This window comes from Myotis brandtii, unplaced genomic scaffold (genome assembly GCF_000412655.1).
Source record: "Myotis brandtii unplaced genomic scaffold, ASM41265v1 scaffold292, whole genome shotgun sequence".
NCBI classification, from domain to species: Eukaryota; Metazoa; Chordata; class Mammalia; order Chiroptera; family Vespertilionidae; genus Myotis; species Myotis brandtii.
Window position 1 is genome coordinate 600,024 of NW_005361156.1, and position 6,719 is coordinate 606,742.

General features: G+C 47.4%; 2 long non-coding RNA genes across 2 annotated transcripts in view; one reads left to right on the top strand and one right to left on the bottom strand.

The window, feature by feature from the left end:
- Positions 1 to 1,810, bottom strand: part of LOC106726616 — a 3,513-nt gene extending 1,703 nt beyond the window's left edge. The window contains exon 1 of the long non-coding RNA XR_001362684.1: positions 564 to 1,810. This is a non-coding gene — a long non-coding RNA (uncharacterized LOC106726616). The remainder of the gene's footprint in view (positions 1 to 563) is intronic.
- The window catches only part of LOC106726617, a 7,684-nt gene extending 4,759 nt beyond the window's left edge, over positions 1 to 2,925 (top strand). The window contains exon 2 of the long non-coding RNA XR_001362685.1: positions 1,810 to 2,925. This is a non-coding gene — a long non-coding RNA (uncharacterized LOC106726617). The remainder of the gene's footprint in view (positions 1 to 1,809) is intronic.
- The last annotated feature ends 3,794 nt before the right edge of the window (positions 2,926 to 6,719 follow it).

The following is a 6,719-nucleotide window of genomic DNA, read 5'->3' on the forward strand; positions in this document are numbered from 1 at the left end:
TTTTTATTCTGGGATTTATTTACCTTCTATAATTGAAACTTTGTAGCCTTGAGAGGAGCTCAGAGCCGGCCAGGGCAGGTGGGAGGGAAGCCTCCTGCTCGCTCCAGCTCCGTGGCCACAGCCAGCTGAAAGCAGGTATCTGGGGTTTATTTACCTTCTATAATTGAAACTTTGTTGCTTTGAGTGAAGCTCAGAGCAGCCCGCGGCGGGAAGCTTGGCTTCCTCCATCATTGGGGCAACCAAGCCTCCTAATTGCTCCAGCACCGTGGCTGCCGGCTGCCATCTTGGTTGGGTTAATTTGCATATAGTTGGTCTGATTGGCAGGTGGGCGTGGCTTAAGGCATAGCGAAGGTATGGTCAATTTGCATGTTTGTCTTTTATTAGTGTAGATATATTTCTCAAATAGACTTTTGATTCAGGTCATCATGGAAAACATCCCAAACTTCAAACCCAAAATTTTTGGTTGGTGTGAAGAAAGCTAGACAAGTTCTGTTTCTTCTCTTGGTGAAATAATAAAAACGCAAATGAATCATTGTTAAAAAAAAAAAAAAAAAGATTTAAACCTGTGTCTATATTCTTAGCATTGTACCCTGTGGGTGGTTCTAGGATCGAGATCTTGTGTGTTCTTCATACTTTACAGAGTCTGTCAAAAGATGAAGGTATGAGCCAAGGTTTTTCCCACCTGTAAACACAAATGCACTTGATGCTAAGTTTACCTTTACAAGATGCCTGGCAAGTTCACTCAGTCCAAAGCACAATTCCGATGAGGTTGAAAGGTGTTCCTAAGCCTCTCCTTTAAGGGACACATGCCACCTTACTACAAGTGAACATACACTAGTCAGTCACCGTACCTTTGTTGTTGGCAGCTGGCTGACACCATCAGCATGCTCTGCGAGTGCAGAATGCTCTGGGCCTGAGTGGAGTCATGCCTGCATTGGTTGGGGGGACCACAGTGCGAGGAGAGAACAGGGAGCGTGCAGAGATGCAGGAAGATGAGGAAGGTGGCCCTCTGGCCAGGAGAAGAGGCAAGAAGAGGATGCTGGCAGCACCCATGGTCCACAAGCACCATTCCTCTCCACCTCGAACTCCCAGGACTCCAAGAGTCACCCCAGGAACCTCTCTAGCCACCCCCGCCTGCTCCACCCAGCTCAGCAGGCATATCTTGTTTTTGCCACAGTTACAGCATGTCCCACAATTCCATATCCTCAGCCCTGGGGAGTTCAGGGGGAGCTCTGAGACATTAACTTGCCCAGTGCAGACAACTCAGGCTGTGGAGTGACTTCTCTAAGAACACCTGACCCTTCAAAGCCACGGTTTTCCAGGTATTTCATTACAAAAATATATGCACTCATTTTATTCATAAGAGTTCCTTAAAAGAGGTAAATCAACTATGCTATTAACCCAAATATTCAACAAACATGGCCACTGTGCCAGCCATGGTCCCAAAACACAGCCTTAGGCAAACATGGTCCCTGCCCCTAGGAAGCTACATCTTAATGGGGTGACAAGCCCGACGTCATTTACAGAACTAGCTGGGTAAAGTTGTGAGGGTGGCTATGGCAGAGCTGGACAAGTGCTGGGGGAACAGAGCATCCGCCTGGCTGCTGTGGTCCACAGCATGGGTTGGTGAGGGGCTTGGAGGGAGGGTTGAAGGGCTGCAGTACTGTTCAGAGGAGGGTGATGGAGGCTCAGATGGTGCTGCAATGGCCAGGAGAGGGATACTAAAGTTCAAAAAGTGAAATGTAGTAAGAGCTAACCACGCAAAACTTTAAAGCATTTTTTAAAGTTTTGCTTTGCTCTATGTTTCAGATTCAACGCAGCAGCCTTCATGAGCCAGAAGGAAAAACCAGTCATTTTGAAATCAACATCCAAGGGAGGACAGAAAGAATTCTGGAGTTTGGAAATGGCAACAACAGATGATCACACACACACACACACACCCCTGCTTCTCCGTCACATGCTTTATGTGAAATGGCAGCCTAGGCCAGCACCTCACGGCAGCTTCGATGATTTAAGGCAAATGCAGTGCTCTTGAGATCACACTGCTCTTATCCACTTCATCAACAAAGGGTCACTGAACACCTACTGTGTGCCATACATTTCTCCCGGGCACTGGAGAGACAGCAAAGAGCAAAACTGAGCCCATGCCCTCAAGAAGCCCACATTTTAGTGGAGTAGAAAGACCCCCCAAAAATAGAAACCAGATAAAAGTTACAGTGTGTCATATGGTGATAATCACTGTGAGGAAAATACAGCAGGGAAGGGAGAGGGGAGTATCTGGATGGGGTTGGTGTAAATGTACGTAAACGGAGAAGCCCTCACTGGGAAGGTGACATCTGAGGATGTGGGGAAAGCCCTCAGGACACCTGGGGAGAGCTTTCTCCACAGAGGACTAGCCAGTGCCAAGGTCCCAAGGCTGCAGCAGCTCTACACTCACAGCAGGCCTGTCCCTCCAGACAAACCCCTGGGTGCCAGGCAGGGACCTCAGCACCCCTGAAACACCCCTTCTGGGCACCTCTACCCACAGGAGTGGGAGCCTGAGAAACAGGGCTGCCCGTGAGGACCCAGGCACCTCCTGTCTGATGACAGCCTAACCAAGGCTGTACTGTCCAGCATCAGTCCAAGGCTGAGATGCTAGTCGCTACACCACCACCGCTGCAAAAGCACCCAGCAGTGTCCCCTGCACTCCACACTATGGGCACGATGACACAGGAACAAGTCACGAGCAGCCTTCCTCCTTCGTGGGATTCCTTCCTGCCTCCGCCACATGAGCCAGCCAAGCACCTCAGCGCAAGACCAGTCTCAGGGACTCTCCCAGATGGAGATGTTTACAGGGTAGACTCAGTGCTTCGTGCTCTCTCTTCCCACAGGCATAACTCACTAGCATGGGTATGTTTAATAAATAGTTTTACTTCTGCAATTAAAGAAACTGGTGGTTGCAATATTACCTTGTAAAGCATTTAAGCATCAATTGTGAAACGAAAAGAAAAAAGCCCTCTTCCAGAATGAAAACTCCAAATGTTTATTTATACTATAGGTGTTATTCTAAAGGCTAATTTTAGAAAATATCTTGAGAAGGAATTGAGCTGCACAAACAGCATCTGACACCTCCAGGATCTGGAATACACTTGCTGACCAGTGGTCATGGGTGGCAGTGAGGGCTCCTTGAGGCATCCCCATCCAGCCTGCCAGCCCACAGGTCCTGTGGGTGAGTCATTCCCTCCCAGCACACCTCTATTGTACTTCTGGTTGCTCAATAGCTTCTGAAATTTCAATCTCAGGAGAGAGAAAAAAAATGTAAACCCTCATCCAAGGATATGTTCAGAGGGAGAGGGGGAGAGGGAGAGAGGGAGGGAGAGACAGATACACACTTGGATAGGTGCCTCCCCATATGCACGCCGATGGGGGATCAAACCTGCAACCTTTTGGTGTACAAAACAACGCTTCACCAACTGAACCACCTGGCCAGAGCTCTCTGGAAAAATTTAAAGCAACAAAACCCTAAGTGTGCCATTCATTTATCCCTGTCCTCCCTAATAAAATGGAGCTGGTCACAGAGACAGTCTCAACTATGCGGCCCTCTGCCTGGTCCTGCAGGCACCCAGTTACCATGAGAGTTATGATCATTGGCCTTTCTTACACACAGACATGCATGCATCCCACCCCAAATGCAAGCCCCTCAGGGCCACCCGTGGCTCTCCATGGCCACAGCCCTACATCAATGCCACGTCTTTCCCACCAGGAGTCTCCCACAGGCTGTGCCCCAGCCCCACTCTTCCTCCCCTACTTCCCACTAACAGCACCACACCCATCTCCCTACTTCCCCTCAGATAGGACCCCTGCTGTGCTTCTCTCTCTTACCTCCTATGTGCTCTCAGGACAAGCTTCTGTAACTTCACTGCCACTGAGAATCAGTGCTATCAAGAACAAGGAAGGACGCCTGTTCTCAATGACCTTGGTTAGGAAGCGTCAGCCATCGACATCGGCACCTTTGGAGTCTCTGGAAAAGTGGGTCTCACCATGTCCCACAACTCCACTCAAGGTAAACCTTCTACACCCTCTGAGTGTGTCATGGTGAACCTGTAAGTAGGACTGCCACCTGCTGTGCTCACTCCACCTTTTCAGAGCAGGCACAGGGGGGTTTGGAGACCATGACAACCACCCCTTCGCAAGGGCATCTCTGACAGGAAGACAAAGACCAGTTTCAAACCACTGACTTCCAAATGTACTTGAAGTAGAGTCATATGTAAACTGGGCATTTTCTGTAGACTTCAATTTATTTCACACAATTTGTAAATAAGAACTTAAGAGTTTTAACTTCTTTGACTTTTTGAGTACTGGGTTCAGCAGTCTCCTCTTAGAAGTAGAAACTCTCAAGGGAAAATTACTTTGAGATCAAATTACATTTTCATAGCCACCAAAAACATATCAAGGCGCAATTTAATTATGGAATACCTTGCTTAGCCACTAAGAGAGTTTAGGAAAATACCAGCATCAAAATATCCAGTATCCAATATTCAAATCCGGTAAAGGTAGCAAACATTTTGGCTGACAAATAGATTGAAATGCAAATGAATTTGGGGCAAGGAAACAAATGACCCAAGGGTATTTTTGGATTTCTTTTTCCCCATGCAATCAAGTCTCACAGTAGACACCTCGCCCCCTCCATAGCTGCAGACAACAGCTTCCATCACCCTTAAAAGATTAACTGCCAGGCAGATGGAAGCTGATTTTACAATACAGAACCATGTTCTTTAAATGGCACACCTCCCCCAATTCTCAGTGGCGATGAAGTTACAGAAGCTTGTCCTGAGAGCACATAGGAGGTAAGAGAGAGGAGCGAGGGCTGTGTTGCACTGGGCAGATGAGGAAGTGAGCCCTGAGTCAGCGCCAGGAGGCCAAGGAGTTGAATTTGGGAGTAGAAGGTTGACTGATGTTTCTCAGATCCCCCTGCATCTTTATCTGTCTCTGTGTCTTTCTCTCTTTAGGAAGGATAACATGCAAATTAAGCAAGGATTTCACATGAAGACTGAGCTTGGGGATGTTGAAGCTAGACTCAGGGTCAGTGCACTGAACAGTCTTTCATTCTGAGGAAGCCTTTAGATCTGCACAGGGACCAACAATTCAAAGCTAGAGGCCTATATACCTCAGGGAGTTCAGCAGCTACAACTGGATTCTTTAAATGTGTCCTGGCTCTTAAGAGTTCTTTTAAGTTTCTACAGACCTGCTGAGGAAGAATCTAATTGTAGGGTATCACACGAGTGGAGCTCCAAAAGCTTAATCTCTAGTTACTAAACTGTGTAAGCCTTTTGCATATGAACTAGTCATGGGTCTCGGATAGACAATCACAGTTACAGGTACAAGTAGAGAAGGGTTATTGCTGAACTGTTAGAACACACACTCTGCCCAGCTGAGCACTGATCCTCACTCGCTGCCTCACCTTGAACAAGTTATGTCATCTCTCTGTGGCTCAGACCCTTTACTCATAGTCAGGGATAAGGAGAACGGGAACTCCCAGGCTTGCTCCGAGGATTTAACGAGTGAACGTATGAAAAGTACTCAAGCTGACTGGAAGGGAGCGTGCGAGGAGCACTTTTAACATTAAATAGCACAGAAGACACAGACACAAACTTTCTCCAACCAGGGACCATCAAATCATAAAATAAGCCCCTCAGGCCCTTTCCAAGTGTTGTTTATTCATCTGTAACTAAAACCGAGTTAATTATATACTGTATTACGAGGCCCAATTCTAACTGTGAGTCACAGAAAACAATATAGGAAGGCTGAGCTCCCCTAACACACCAGCAGAGGAATCAACATCAAAATCAGGGCCTTGTATGGTCAAGAATCAAGATACTGTCACAAAGCTTAGGGCTCCAGCCAGCAAGAGGAACGTGCCCAAATTCAAGAAAGTTAAGCTGCCTTTAAGTGCTGCCTGGGTGGAGTGTGCTCTGGAGGTGTGAACGCACCAGGACAGGTACGTTCCTCTGGGACCCTGTGTAAAAGGGGTGGGAGGCTGCCATCAAATCCAACCAGCTCAGCCCTCAAGGGACTCTGCTCTCAGGTCGGCTGTGCTCACTGACAAAGAACTTTCTGCTAAGAACTTTCTTTCACCCCAAGAATTTCACAAAGTGAGGCCCAGCACAGAACACCAGTCAATGGTAGGGACAGTGACCATGGCTGCCTCTCCCATACCCAGACTCTTTTGAGCATTTTGCATATATATTATTACAGTTACTCTTCAAAACAACTCTTGGTGTGAAAACCACTGGCATTCTTTTCACAGATGGGGACACTGAGGCACAGAGCAGGTCCTTGTCCATAGTCATATGCTCACCCATATTCAAACTCCTTGCCTCAACCCCTTCCAGTTAGTACCAGTTAGTAGAGAGTCTGGGTGATGCTGATACTCTGTGTCAGCAGGGACCGAGGAAGGGGGGCCCTAACTGGCAGGGCCTTCCTGGGAAGCATTTAGGAATCACCACCATATCATTCCTTGGGCTCTTGCCCTTCGGACCTGGCACATTCGTCTACACAGAATCCAGCTGAAACAGTCAGAAATTCAGAATAAGACTTATATTAAGGAAACATTCATTAAGAAATGACTCCTAACAACTGGAAATGGCTTATGTAAATGTCCACCAGTAGAACAATGGCTACTCTGGTTCACTTAGAGAGAGGAGTACTAGGCAGTGTTCGAAAATGTGAAGTGAAAAAAA